Source organism: Pelobates fuscus, chromosome 10 (genome assembly GCF_036172605.1).
Source record: "Pelobates fuscus isolate aPelFus1 chromosome 10, aPelFus1.pri, whole genome shotgun sequence".
Classification (NCBI taxonomy): domain Eukaryota; kingdom Metazoa; phylum Chordata; class Amphibia; order Anura; family Pelobatidae; genus Pelobates; species Pelobates fuscus.
Genome location: NC_086326.1, coordinates 60,441,533 through 60,456,512, shown reverse-complemented (window position 1 = coordinate 60,456,512; position 14,980 = coordinate 60,441,533).

Below are 14,980 nucleotides of genomic sequence, written 5' to 3'. Positions count from 1 at the left end.
TCCTCTTAACCAGTCTGTTGCTCCTGGGAGCTACCAGTGTCAGCTTACCTCTAGCCAATTAGTGGCACTCTTGAAACTTGATTCAGCAGCCAGGTGTTGCTTGGGGAAATAGAGATCCGGCACTGGTGGTCAGGGCCGGACTGGCCCACCGGGATACCGGGAAATTTCCCGGTGGGCCACGGCATCTGGGGGCTGCGCAGGTATGTGCCACTGGGTGGCCAGTCCGGTGGCACACTTAGAGGGGGCCGGCCGTGCTCCACGCTGGAGCAGCCAGGCTGCAGCCTCGCCAGCACTCCTAATGCTGAGGACTGAAGGAGGAGGGAGCATGTCTCTCTACCATGCTCCCTCGCGGTTCCCACAATTCACAGCAGCAGCTGCTGTGAATTGTGGGAACCGCGAGGGAGCATGGTAGAGAGACATGCTCCCTCCTCCTTCAGTCCTCAGCGTTAAGAGTGCCGCCGGACCGGCGAGGCTGCAGCCCAGGAGCTCCAGCGTGGAGCACGGCCGGCCCCCCTGACTCCTCTCGGGTAAATGGGGGGGATGGGGGGAGGTAGGAGAAAGGTCAGAAAGAGAGAGAAAGAGACACAGAAAGGTGAGAAAGAGACAGAGAAAGAGAGAGAAAGAGACACAGAAAGAGAGAGAGAAAGAGACACAGAAAGGTGAGAAAGAGACAGAGAAAGAGAGAGAGAAAGAGACACAGAAAGGTGAGAAAGAGACAGAGAAAGAGAGAGAAAGAGACACAGAAAGAGACAGAGAAAGAGAGAGAAAGAGACACAGAAAGGTGAGAAAGAGACAGAGAAAGAGACAGATAAAGAGACAGAGAAAGAGACAGAGAGAGAGACAGAGAAAGAGACAGAGAAAGAGACACAGAAAGAGAGAGAGAAAGAGACACAGAAAGGTGAGAAAGAGACAGAGAAAGAGACAGAGAAAGAGACACAGAAAGAGACACAGAAAGAGAGAGAAAGAGACACAGAAAGAGAGAGAAAGAGACACAGAAAGAGAGAGAGAAAGAGACACAGAAAGAGAGAGAGAAAGAGACACAGAAAGAGAGAGAGAAAGAGACACAGAAAGAGAGAGAAAGAGACACAGAAAGAGAGAGAAAGAGAGAGAAAGAGACACAGAAAGAGAGAGAAAGAGACACAGAAAGAGAGAGAAAGAGACACAGAAAGAGAGAGAAAGAGACACAGAAAGGTGAGAAAGAGACACAGAAAGGTGAGAAAGAGACAGAAAGGTGAGAGAGACACAGAAAGAGAGAGAAAGAGACACAGAAAGAGAGAGAAAGAGACACAGAAAGAGAGAGAGAGAAAAAGACACAGAAAGGTGAGAAAGAGACACAGAAAGAGAGAGAGAAAGAGACACAGAAAGAGAGAGAGACGCAAGAGAGAGAGAGAGACACAAGAGAGAGAGAGACACAAGAGAGAGAAAGAGACACAAGAGAGAGAAAGAGACACAAGAGAGAGAAAGAGACACAAGGAGAGAAAGAAAGAGACACGAGAGAGAGAGACACAAGAGAGAGAAAGAGACATGAGAGAGAGAGAGAGACACAAGAGAGTGAAAGAGACACAAGAGAGAGAGAAAGAGAGAGAGATATATATAAATAATTATGCCTTTAATATTTACACATATCTTAATGTACATTTATATATGCATAATACACAGAGAAATGTCATTGATATGTACTATATGTAATGAGCAGATATTGTCCGAGTCTTGTTGCTAGGTGCATATTCCAGCACAATAACATATTTAAAGTGAAGAGCGCACCCACAGGACTTCAAAATAAACAAGAGAACGTCAATTTTTCACAGTTGTGCCCTACATACATTCACCATTTCAGTCCCATTACCAAGGTTCCCTTAATATGTCATGGTAGTTGGACTGAAACATTGATTACATGCAAAGGCACGTCTGCTTAAAATAAATCTGCACTCTTGTTTTTTTTTTAAGCTTATGTGTGTTTTTTTCCACGTTGGAGTAATAATTTTTAATTTTAAGTTATCTTTTCTAACTCTGTATCTGCACACTATGCTGGTGCAATGCATTATGGGGCTGGTAAATATTTTTTTCCAGGGCTGCTTTTAACCCCTTAAGTCCGGCGGACGTATATTTACGTCCTTTTAAAAGCGGCTCTAAACGCCGCAGGACGTAAATATACGCCCGCCGTTTTTTTTTAACTTACCCGGTCGCCGGTGGTCCCACGCCGGCGATCGCGGTTGGGGGGACTCCCAGGGAGCCCCCCCGCGGCAGATCTGCCTCCTCCGGTCCCTCCCGGTCATGTGAGAGTGAGGTCCTTGCGAGGACCTCACAATCACATGGCCGGTATAGCTGGCTTCTGTATTGCCAGCAGGGGGACCAACTGTAATGACAGTTGGTCCCCCTGCTGGCTGAAAATAAAATAAAATAAAGAATATATATATACTTAGATCATATATATATATTATATATATATGATCTAAGTATATATATACACACATACACATACACCGTCTAGGTGTATTTTAATATTAATATATATATATAATTATATATATATATATATTAATATCAAATTACACGTAGACTGATACTGATTAAATATATATATAATTATTGTTATATATATATTTATAAATAATATAAAAAAAATATGTAAATACGTAAAAAAAATTAAATAAAAAAATAATTAAAAATAAAATATTAAAAAATATATAGATGTTTTATTTCGTTCTAACTGTATTGTGATATTAATATATATATATTTATATCAAAATACACGTAGAACGAAATAATATATATATCTATATACATAAATATATACGTATATATCACTATATATATACCTATATATAAATAAAAATATTTAAAATATATATATATATATATATATATATATATATACGTATATATACACATATGTATATATATACATATATTAATTCTACACATATATTTATGTAATAATTTTACATAATTAGGTATCCTAATTAATTACAATTAGCGGGACCTGCCTGACAACCCATGCCGAAAGTATAAGGAATTTAATTTGCTAGCACTATATTTAACCCTATAACTTTCCAAGACACCATAAAACCTGTACATGGGGGGTACTGTTTTACTCGAAGACTTCGCTGAACACAAATATTAGTGTTTCAAAACAGTAAAATGTATTACAACGATGATATCGCCAGTAAAAGTGAAGTTTTTTGCATTTTTCACGCACAAACAGCACTTACACGGACGATATTACTGCTGCAATACTTTTTACTGTTTTGAAACACAAATATTTGTGTTCAGCGAAGTCTCCCGAGTACAACAGTACCCCTCATGTACAGGTTTTATGGTGTTTTCAAAAATTACAGCGTCAAATATAAGGCTTGTGTTTCATTTTTTTCACATTAAAATTCGCCAGATTGCTTACGTTGCCTTTATGACCCTATGGTAGCCCAAGAATGAAGATTACCCCTATGATGACATACTATTTGCAATAGTAGACAACCCAAGGTATTGCAAATGGGGTATGTCCAGTCTTTTTTAGTAGCCACTTAGTCACAAACACTGGCCAAAATTGGCGTTTTTTGCATTTTTCACACACAAACAAATACTAACGCTAACTTTGGCCAGTGTTTGTGACCAAATGGCTACTAAAAAAGACTGGACATACCCCATTTGCAATACCTTGGGTCGTCTACTATTGCAAATGGTATGCCATTATGGGTGTAAATTTATTTCCTGGGCTACTATACAGTCTCAAAGGCAACGTAACCAATCTGACAAATTTCAATTTCAAATGTAACACGCTATATTTGACCCTGTAACTTCCCAAAACACCATTAAACATGTACATAGGGGGTACTGTTTTACACGTGAGACTTTGCTGAATACAAATATGTGTATTTTATTGCAGTTAAAGCAAACAGTATTATGACATTGACAGTTAAAATGTCATGTAGAACTAAAAAAATCAAAAAAAATCTTATTTTCTCCCATGTTTTTCATATTAAATTATGTTTCATAGCTAAATATTTGATATTAAATGAAAGCCCTGTTTCCCCTGATTAAAATGATATATAATAAGGGGGGGTGCATTTAATATGAAAGAGGTGAATTACGGTTTGACAGACATATAGCGCAAATGCCAGGTTTTGTTTACATTTTGTTTCGTTCACAACTTGTACATTTGGCTGCGGTGTTAAGGGGTTAATTCCCAGTCCGGCCCTGCTGGTGGTAACCTTTTGAAGTTAAACCATTCTGGCACCGTCCTTGAACCATAATAACTCCATTTCGATTAGGTTTTTTATGGTGAACAGTGTTCCTTCGATTCGACATTAAAAGAGATTTAATAATGACTAAGGTATTGTTTGTTGCAGCTGAATTGATAGGATCCTTAACTTTAAAGTAGGGCGACAGCAATTCGCGTTAGTTTGATCATAAATAACCTGTTAGAAGTTTCTAGGACAGAATAGTGCAATCATTTATTGTCTTTTTCATTATTTATAATATCTCATAGATATAAAAAAAACACATGATTTTGTTTTGTGTTTTAATATTTAAGTTATTGTTTGTTCTTGTTAAAAATAAGAAACAGTTCTTTTTTTATATTACTTGAAAAATATTGTACTTTGTGCCCATCATTGTCCATGCACTAATGAGTAAACTGATGTTTTTTTCATGTTTTTACATGTTTGTAAAAAAAATGGACGTGGCACATTAAACATGTTTTGTGCAAGAACATTTTGTAAAGTGATTTATTTCTGGTGAATATTGTCCATCCCTGCAGGCATTTTCATGTAAACACTGCCTTTTCAGAGAAATGGCAGTGTTTACATAACAACCGAGGAGCACCTCCAATGACTACTTCTTAGTCTGCCAGTACAGGTACTTTCTGGGTTAGTGCTGCACTGATGTTCAGCACCTGCACGCTCTATTAGGAGATGATAATTAACCATGGCAGTCGCCCCTGACTTGACTCCTTGGCTGACATCAAAATTGAAGATCTTAGCCAATCCAATGGGAAAGCATTGTGATTGACTGAGATCATCAGTTTAGATTATGTTAGCCAATTGGGCGGATCCGGCGCTGGCGGACTTGTGCAGCTCTAGAAATTAGGTAAGTTTTTACTACATTACATAGTTAAACACAATAGGGTCAGGAAAACACATTTGTGTTCCTGATACTGTAGTGTTCTTTTAATACTCTGTTGACAACTTTATTTCAGTTTTAGGAGACATCAACAAGAATAACTAAGTAGTCAGCCACAAACCTTTTATATATACCCAATGTTTGTGTATAGGTATTTTGTAGAATAATTTAATAACAAAAATAAGTTTGTGAATAGTGAGATTATGAGGTTTATTAATGTTTGCCTTAAAATATGCAATTTATACAGTTAATTTTAATATCGCCTGCTTATTATTTTTATTTTTAGCGCGCGTGGGGGGGGGGCCTCATATTTGATTTTTGCCTAAGGCCTCAAAAAGTCTAGAGCCGCCTCTGCTTGGCAACACAGGAAAAGGGGTCAACATATAAATGTTTGGTATGAAGAAAATATAGAATGCTAATGGAACTGCAAGTGTTTTGTCTTCATAATAATCAATATAGATTTTCTGCAAGTAATCTAATTATGTGTCCGTTTAAGAGAAATAGTCATTAGAGATTGCCAAAAATGTTGAAGAAAATCGTCATAGCTTTAGATTTGGTCTGAGTTGATGTTGATTGATCTGGACAGGAAGAAAAATTATTAAACATTTTAAAAACATTGTATTTAATGTGCTTGATTTTTTTTTATATCACCGCCATTCAGAATATGATTGTGATCACTTAATAAATACAGAAACCTAGTTACATACATATTGAAGAACAATGTTCATCTCATCTCTGTTGCTGTGTATAACGAAAGAAATGCACGCTGTAGATGGGATGCATAATATCATGGAGTTCTTTGGTAACTATTGAGAGAACTATAACAGTGAAGTAGATAAGCTTTATTTCAAGGATAACTGATATTGTCACCAAATGATGAAAGAGATGCCATTGAGAATGGTCATCCAAAACAAATGTTTGAATTGACACGAAAGGCCATAATTCCCCGAGTGTCAGTAATTTTTAAAAAATGTCAAAAATTAGGGACAAAATTAAATTTTAGGCAAAACCCACTCCAAACGCTTGTTCTGCATTTTTTTTTTTAATTTTATTTTAATTATCTTTTTCCACTTATTTGCAATACAACAGTTAACAGTGCTTCTCTTTTTTAATTCGAATGCTGTTAATATATAATTTTACTTAATTTAAACATTAACATCTTTTTTTTGCAATTTTTCAATTTATTCACACTTGTTTTGTCGGTAGACAAATGCCTTTGAGATACAATTAAACATACTACAGGAAAAGCAAAGTATAGAAAGACAAAAGTTCAAGCTAGCAACCAGGGAAGAAATTCATATAACAGTTTTTTTTTTGTCTAGATTAATTTGTCTAGTATAATATCAATAACCTTGACTACAGAAAATCCAGACTGGGTATTGAAAAAATATATATCATAGAAGCGGAACAAAATAAAACACCGTAATTACACTATGGAGGTAATCATTTCATTCATGCATTTTGATAACTACAAATAGCAAAATAACTTTTCTTACTTTTCAACTGTCACTTCTTTAAATAGGTTTCACCCTATGTTTTACAAATAAAAACACAATTTTTATTTTCTGAAATACAAGTGATATAATTCTCTATTGCTTCAAGATATCTAGCAAGAAAGTTGGAATCAGACTTTAACTGAATATATATACATTTTAATATCCAACAAAACCAAAACAAAGGTGGTAAAAGGTAAAAATTACAAAAACATATGCAGGTTATGAAGAATATTCCTCGGTTTTCTCTGAACCGACAAACTACAACATAAATAATCTGCAATATAAAATACAAACAAAGCCACGATATTGTAGTATATAATAACACCAGACGGGGCTTTACAATATAATGCATTAACAGACTTAGGTGGTAAATAGGCAGAACTCAATGTGTATGGGTAGAATCTCTCAATCTTCTCTTTATCTATTTATCCCGGTATTACAAAGAATTGTTTAGCTACAGTCTATAGTCCCATTTTAATTGTTTCCTTAATTACAGAAATTATCTTTTCAAAATATTCCAAACAAGAAGCAGAAAATGTATGTTGCCATTTCTGAAAAAAAAAAACATGTTGATAAACATAAACTTAATCTTCCTATTTTGATTGCTGATTTTATTTTCTGACCTGTATAATTATCTGATTGCTTATGCGTTTAAGTGTTTTTATACTATAATCATCTACTGACCTTTTTATACATCTCTAACTAATTTTCTCAATAAACTTTTCAACCAACATTCTATTAATATACATGTCACTGTAATGCACATTATTTGTTAGTCATTTCACATATCCTATTTTACTGAGTTTTGAAACTTATTACAAGTGAATCAACCCCAAATTTTAGTTCTCTTGAACATTTGGGTCCTTTAAGAACAAAATTGGAAAAGGATCTGGGTTATAATTCACACCCACACAGCTAGAACATATATTTGTTTGTAATTTTGACTAATTTAAATTATACATTACTAACATTATTACTTGTAATTGACTTAAGAAATCAATACTATTTTAAGAAATGTTAGAAGATTATTAAGGAATTAAACTATCTATAACTATGTATTAGCTATAATATAACCATGAAAGGTTACAAAAACCCAGATGAATCATCTATTTGTCTTAGATCATTTGAAATATTACATCAAATTACCTAATTGGGCATGCATGAGCTAAATATGTTTTATAAACGCTAACATCTGAAAACCAATCCAATCAATTTGCCAGCCTGTAAGCTTAAATCCACATTATGCTACATGGAAAATCTAGACTTATAAACATGGACATTATTTAAACAAATATTACATCTGATTACGTAGCACAGTAACCAGTATCTAAAATAAAAGAATACATGTTCAACGTGTTCCTCCAGTTCTCCATCGACAATCACAAACCGTTATAATAAAACAATTTTAATTGTGTTTTAAAATTAATTAATATTAAGTGACCTATAGAGGAGCAGTAAAATAAAATCTATATATATATATTTATATGATCTATATTTAATACATGTGTAATATACAAAATAAAAAAAAATACCTTTTTTTTATTATTGCCCTTTTTCTGACTTGATCTGTGAACCAAATGGTGGGAACATGTGCTTCTCAATGTACTGTAAAATGTATACATAATAGTTATATTATGTAAAAAGATCAGCCACAATATTAAAACCACTGACAGGTGAACATAGAAACATAGAAACATAGAATGTGATGGCAGATAAGAACCATTCGGCCCATCTAATCTGCCCAATTTTTTTAAATACTTTCATGGTATTTAGGTGAGGTGAGGTGAATAACACTGATTATATCATTACAACGTACCTTTCAAAGGGTGAGATATGTTAGGCAGCAAGTGAACAGTCAGTTCTTGAATTGTGTTGGAAGCAGGAAAATGGGCAAATAAAAAGACTGAGTTACTTTAACAAGGGTCAAATAATGAGGGCTATATAACTGGGTCAAAGCATCTCCAAAATGACAAGGGAGGTGTTCCTGGTATGCAGTGCTTAGTACCTACCAAAAGTGGTAAAAATCAGCATCAGGGTCATGTGTGCCCTGGCAGTGGTGTTTCCTGATGGCAGTGACCTTTTTCAGCAGGAAAATGCACCCTACCACATGGAAAAATTGTTCAGGAATGGTTTGAGGCACATGACAAAGATTCAAGGTGCTGCCTTCACATCCAAATTCCCCAGATCGCGATCCTATTAAGCATGTGCTGGAACAACAAATCCCATCCAGGGTACCCACCTCGCAACTTGCAGGACCTAAAGGACCTAAAGGATTTGCTACTAATGTGTTGGTGCCAGATACCATACCAGATATGTTACTAATGTGTTGATGCCAGTCCCTACACTGGTTTCCTGTAAGATATAGGACTCAATTTAAGATCCTGATACTTGCTTAAAAAACTCTACACAATGCGGCTCCGACCTACTTATCCTCACTAATACACAAATATGTCCCACCTAGGCCCCTAGACCTACGTCTAACCTCTGTTTGTACACCTACCTCTAAAGCTCACCTTAAAGACTTCTCTAGGGCTGCACTGTTCCCATGGAATGCCCTTCATCTCTCTGTTAGACTTTCACTCAATCTCCACTCCACTCCACTTACTTCTTTAGGAAAGCATATCAATTAAACTGTGAACAGCTTTTCCTCCCTGCTCCCTGATTCTGCTCCTGCAACTGTCATCAAAACAAAACACTAAGCCCTCAATGAACACTATCCTAGCAACCTACTTTTCTACCCTACCCTTACCTTTTGTGTCACATTACTCCTCTAGCATGTAAGCTCATTGAGCAGGGCTTTCAATCCCTCTGTTTCTGTGTGTCCAACTCGTCTGGTAACAAATACATGTCTGTTAGTCCACCCATTGTACATCGCTACGGAACTTGGTGCTTTATAAATAATAATAATAATAATAATAATAATAATAATAATTAGAATAATAATACCACAGGACACGCTCATAGGTCTTGTGGAGTCCATGCCAAGATGCATTAGAGCTGTTTGTGGTAGATCAATGTATATACACTGAACAAAATTATAAATGCAACACTTTTTTTTTTGCCCCCATTTTTCTTGAACTGAACTCAAAGATCTAAGACTTTTTCTATGTACACAAAAGGCCTATTTCTCTAAAATATTGTTCACAAATCTGTCTATATCTGTGTTAGTAAACACTTCTCCTTTGCCGAGATAATCCATCCATCTTACAGGTGTGGCATATCAAGATGCTGATTAGACAGCATGATTATTGCAAAGGTGTGCCTTAGGCTGGCCACAATAAAAGGTCACTCTAAAATGTGCAGTTTTACTGTATTGGGGAAACCGGGGGGGGTCCAAAAATCAGTCACTATCTGGTGTGACCACCATTTGCCTCACGCAGTGCAACACATCTCCTTAAAGTTGATCAGGTTCTTGATTGTGGCCTGTGGAATGTTGATCGACTCCTCTTCAATGGCTATGCAAAGTTGCTGGAAATTGACAGAACCTGGAACACACTGTCGTATACGCCGATCCAGAGCATCCCAAACATGCTCAATGGGTGACATGTCTGGTGAGTATGCTGGGCATGCAAGAACTGGGATGTTTTCAGCTATCAGGAATTGTGTACAGATCATGCTGCAACATGAGGTGATGGTCGTGGATTAATGGCACAACAATGGGCCTCAGGATCTTGTCACGGTATCTCTGTGCATTCAAAATGCCATAAATAAAATGCACTAGTGTTCGTTGTCCATAACATACGCCTGCCCATACCATAACCCCACCGCCACCATGGGCCACTCTATTCACAATGTTGACATCAGCACACTGCTCACCCACACAGCACCATACACACTGTATGCCATCTGCCCTGTACAGTGAAAGTCAGGCTTTATCCGTGAAGAGAACACTTCTCCAAAGTGCCAGACGCCATCGAATGTGAGCATTTGCCCATTCAAGTCAGTTATGATGGCGAACTGTAGTCAGGTTGAGACCCCGATGAGGACGATAAATGTACTGCCACATTCTCTGAAATGCCTTTGGAGATGGCTTACAGTAGAGAAATGAACATTCAATTCACAAGCAACAGCTCTAGTGGACATTCCTGCAGTCAGCATGCCAATTGCACGCTCCCTCAAAACTTGCGACATCTGTGGCATTGTGCTGTGTGATAAAACTGCACATTTTAGAGTCGCCTTTTATTGTAGCCAGCCTAAGGCACACCTTTGAAACACAAATACAATATATCACCACAGTGTCAGTGAATGCAGTGGAATCTCCAGTATAAACAATACTTAACTTAAAGTCAAAATACAGCCTCCCAAGATCGCTACCCAGAGAAACGACCCTTAAGATACATAGAAAACCAAAACAAATATGCCGATATACGGCGGAACAAATCTACAAAAAAACATAAAAAATATATAGTGTAATACAGTTAGCACATTCAGTTATGCGCTATATATGAATGCACTCACAAGATTGCGTAGAATGAAGTGCTCACAAGGTGCCTCCCCCGATGTTGTGGGGGGCTAGTGGTCCTTCTTTCACTTTAAGGTAGACGGTAATACACAGGACTTCAAGATGAGTGAGGATAAAAAAATCAGCTGCTTGTTGGTTAAAAGGTGAACAATCGCCATCAGCATTGGATAAAATGAGAAAAGCGATTGGTCCATCAGGGGTTTAGAGATTTATGTGTTTTAAAGTAAAGCATGCTTTCTATCCACCCCTGTTTAGAGAAGTGGTAGTCAACCGTTTTCTACCTACCGCCCACTAATGCATCTTTCTTGATGGAAAAATTTCCTTACCGCCCACCAATATTTTTTAGAAATATTTTTTTTCAAAAAAAAAAATGTACGTACATTTATCTTTTTTTTCTACTTAATGCATGTTTATAATGTTTTTAACTTTATAAAGTTTAATGAGAAAACAATAAAGTAAATTTAAATTACCTTTACTAGTGATTAATGAGATCCTTGAGGTTGATGCTGCGAGACTAAATATTTGATATCTGGTTCGATTTCCATAACGAACAAATGAATGTCTCCTCTTTCGGTGATATTCAGATGACTTCTCTGTTTGCGCATAATATGATTTCTCATCTGTGCGTCAGCTCCCCTCCTCTCCCGCCTCAATTCCCCTCCCCACCTTTTTTTTTCCTTTTTTCTATTTTTTAACCTTACTTATATCAATGCCCAGTAGGAAGGCTGAGCTAGGTAGCCGACTTACTATTACTTACTATAGCCCACTATAACAGACAGGCACACATACATACAGACACACACACAAGACACACATACACACACAAGACACACACAAGACACACATACACAAAGACACAAACATACAAACAGACAGGTACACATACAGAAACACACAGACATGCACACATACACACACAAGACATACATACAAAGACACACACACATACAGACATACACAAGACACACCTACATACAAAGACACATACACACACAACACATACATACAAAGACAAGACACACATACATACACACATACATACAGACAGACACACACACAAGACATACATACAAAGACACACACATACAACAGACACATACATTCAAAGACACATACATACAAGACATACATACAAAGACACACACACACACACACACACACACACACACACGACATACATACAAAGACACATACACACAAAAAAACACACAAAATATTTTAGTCACCCTTCTGTTTCCTACCTTTTAGGTGCAGGAGGGTGACTTTCCCTGGTACCCAGTGGTGGCTGAGGTGGATAGGAGTCAGTGTTCCCACTCTGACTCCCTCTGCTTCCTCACGCGCGTTCTGTGTGTTAGCTGGGAGGAGTGACATGCAGTCACTTCCTCCCAGCTTGTGATGTAATAACAGGGGGCCCACTCGTGCTGTTAAAGAGCCCAGCACTGACCGGGCTCCCTTACAATTGACATCCATCGGGTGGCCATGACAGCATGGGCCATCCGATGGACCCCTTGGTCAGCGCAAATGGTAATGGCGGTACCCGATCGCAGGGGTACCGCTGGCTCACACCCGCCCTCCCGCCCACCCAATCTCTGAAATTGAGGAAATCCCTACCGCCCACCTGGAATCCTGAAACGCCCACTAGTGGGCGGTAGGGACCAGGTTGCCGACCCATGGTTTAGAGGGATGTTGATTAAATAATGCTAGGATGTTGGGGGATAATTTTGTCATAGTTTACATAGCAACCAGGGAAATTAGTTAAATGATTAAAGGAACTCTTGCTCCAAAATTTTGTTTGATTGCACTCAAAAACACAGGTCACAGAGAAAATGGTAGGATAATTTGGGAGATCCAAATCAATGTTTTTGTGTGTTATATAACTAACTGGAGTTTTTTAGTATCACTCCAATGGCTATTAGGTGTAAGCCCACCTGCCACATCAAGCAAACCTATTTACCTACACTAACAATTGACCTTGCTTCATTCAGCTTCAGGTAAAAAAATCTCTGAGACAGTGAAGGGTATTTTTGTAAACCCCTACGTTCTTTTTAACCCTCAATAGGGAACACATGACGTGGCAGGTCGGCTTGCATCCAATGGCCATTAGAGTGATACTAAAAACCTCCAGTTATTTAAGTATGCATAGGGATTTGGGATAGTGTCCAAGTAACTCTTTTCTTAGTATTTTTAGTTTTATACTCATCCAACTATATAATATGTAATATTGTTGGATACGCTTTTAAAATTATTTCATTTATTTAAAGAGAGATTTAAATTGTTTTTTTCAAAACATAAACATATCAAAAATATATCTTATACAAATATCAAAATATTAAAAAATGCAAATATATTTCAAAATGTTAAATAATTTTAAATGTTTATCCAAAAGTATTAAATCACTTGGAATGTTTATCTAAAAATAACAAATCAAGGCCCAAATCTAACATGTACAAGGAATGTCTGACAGTATTATTGCTTTGATCAATATTTTTGGAAACAACTTTTGAAATAATTTTATTATATATTAAAATATATAAATGAAGGCCCATATTAGGTGTCTGTTAGATTGTATCTCTAAAATGCTGGTCTACCTAAACAATCTGTTTATTTTAACATATGATTTGCAAATGTTTACTTTTTATTTTATTGCCTTTCAAAGATTTTCTCATTTTATTGCAGTTTCTAAGATGCTAAGTGCTTTTTCAAAAGGGAGGCATTGTATGGGTTTTTGAACAAGTAGAAATTGTAATAAGCGCGCACTACAAAGAGAAGAGATGGGTGGGCAGCATTATATCTGTGGGAATTCCCCAAATCTCACTAACAAAGCAGATAATAGCAAACAGGGTGATGAGCCGCATCCCAAAAACAATAAGATTGAACAGAAATTGGTGATATATAGAAGAAGATATGTTTACATCAGTTTATATTCAGCCTACATACGCAGGAATAGGATGATTTCTGTAACCTTAAAGGAAGTAGATATAGACAAAAAATAGTGCAATATGTAACAGCAATTTGGACTATTTGAGGTAGATATATAGAGTGCTAACTTTCAATTGGTAAAGCTAAGAACTCTGCTGTTAAGCGCCTGGACGGTACAATCCCAGTCTTTGGAAATTTGTACCCTGAGTAATCTCCAACTCAAGGCTGAAATCTTGGCAAAGGCAAGTTGCACAAAGTATTGACTTAAAGGTACCAATAATTGTACCACACATATATTTAATAACGTGTTTTTTTTTTTTTTTTGGATAAACCTGTGTTGTGTTTGCAATGGTTTGATATGCATGAGAGAGTATTTTTGTGTGCTTTTTAAGAAAATAATAAACAATAGAGACAATCTTTGACAGCCTATTTTGCTCATATTTATCAAGGGTGCCAATATCAGTGGAGGGCAGTGTATATTGACTTTGGTAAAAAAAAAAAAATCACATGATGGAGCATACCCCAATGTAATATTCAAAGTGTCAGCTTGGTGAAATATATATTTTTTGAATGATGTCAATCTAGACTGGTTTAATAGTGGTAAAGTCATTAACAAATCTACACTATGATTGATGAATATTTTAAAATGCCATTTATATATATATATATATATATATATATATATATATATATATATTTGTGTTTGGGGAAAAGAAAGGTAGATTGAGTGTATAGAGGGAGTGAGGGGAGGGTATATGCTAATTGCTAGACCAGAAACCGTACAGGGGAAGTTGAGGAGTCCCTTAAAATAGGTAAATAAGCCCCTCCCACAATCACAAGCAAAAGCCTTAATACTGGTGTTCAGGGCACAAAGGCCGTATAGAGTGATAGGGTGAAAAATAGGAATATCGTAATAAAGAATGGAAAAAGTCGGCAGTGGTGTGCCAGAACCGACGATCCTGGTGGGCCTGTAAAATAAAGAGGG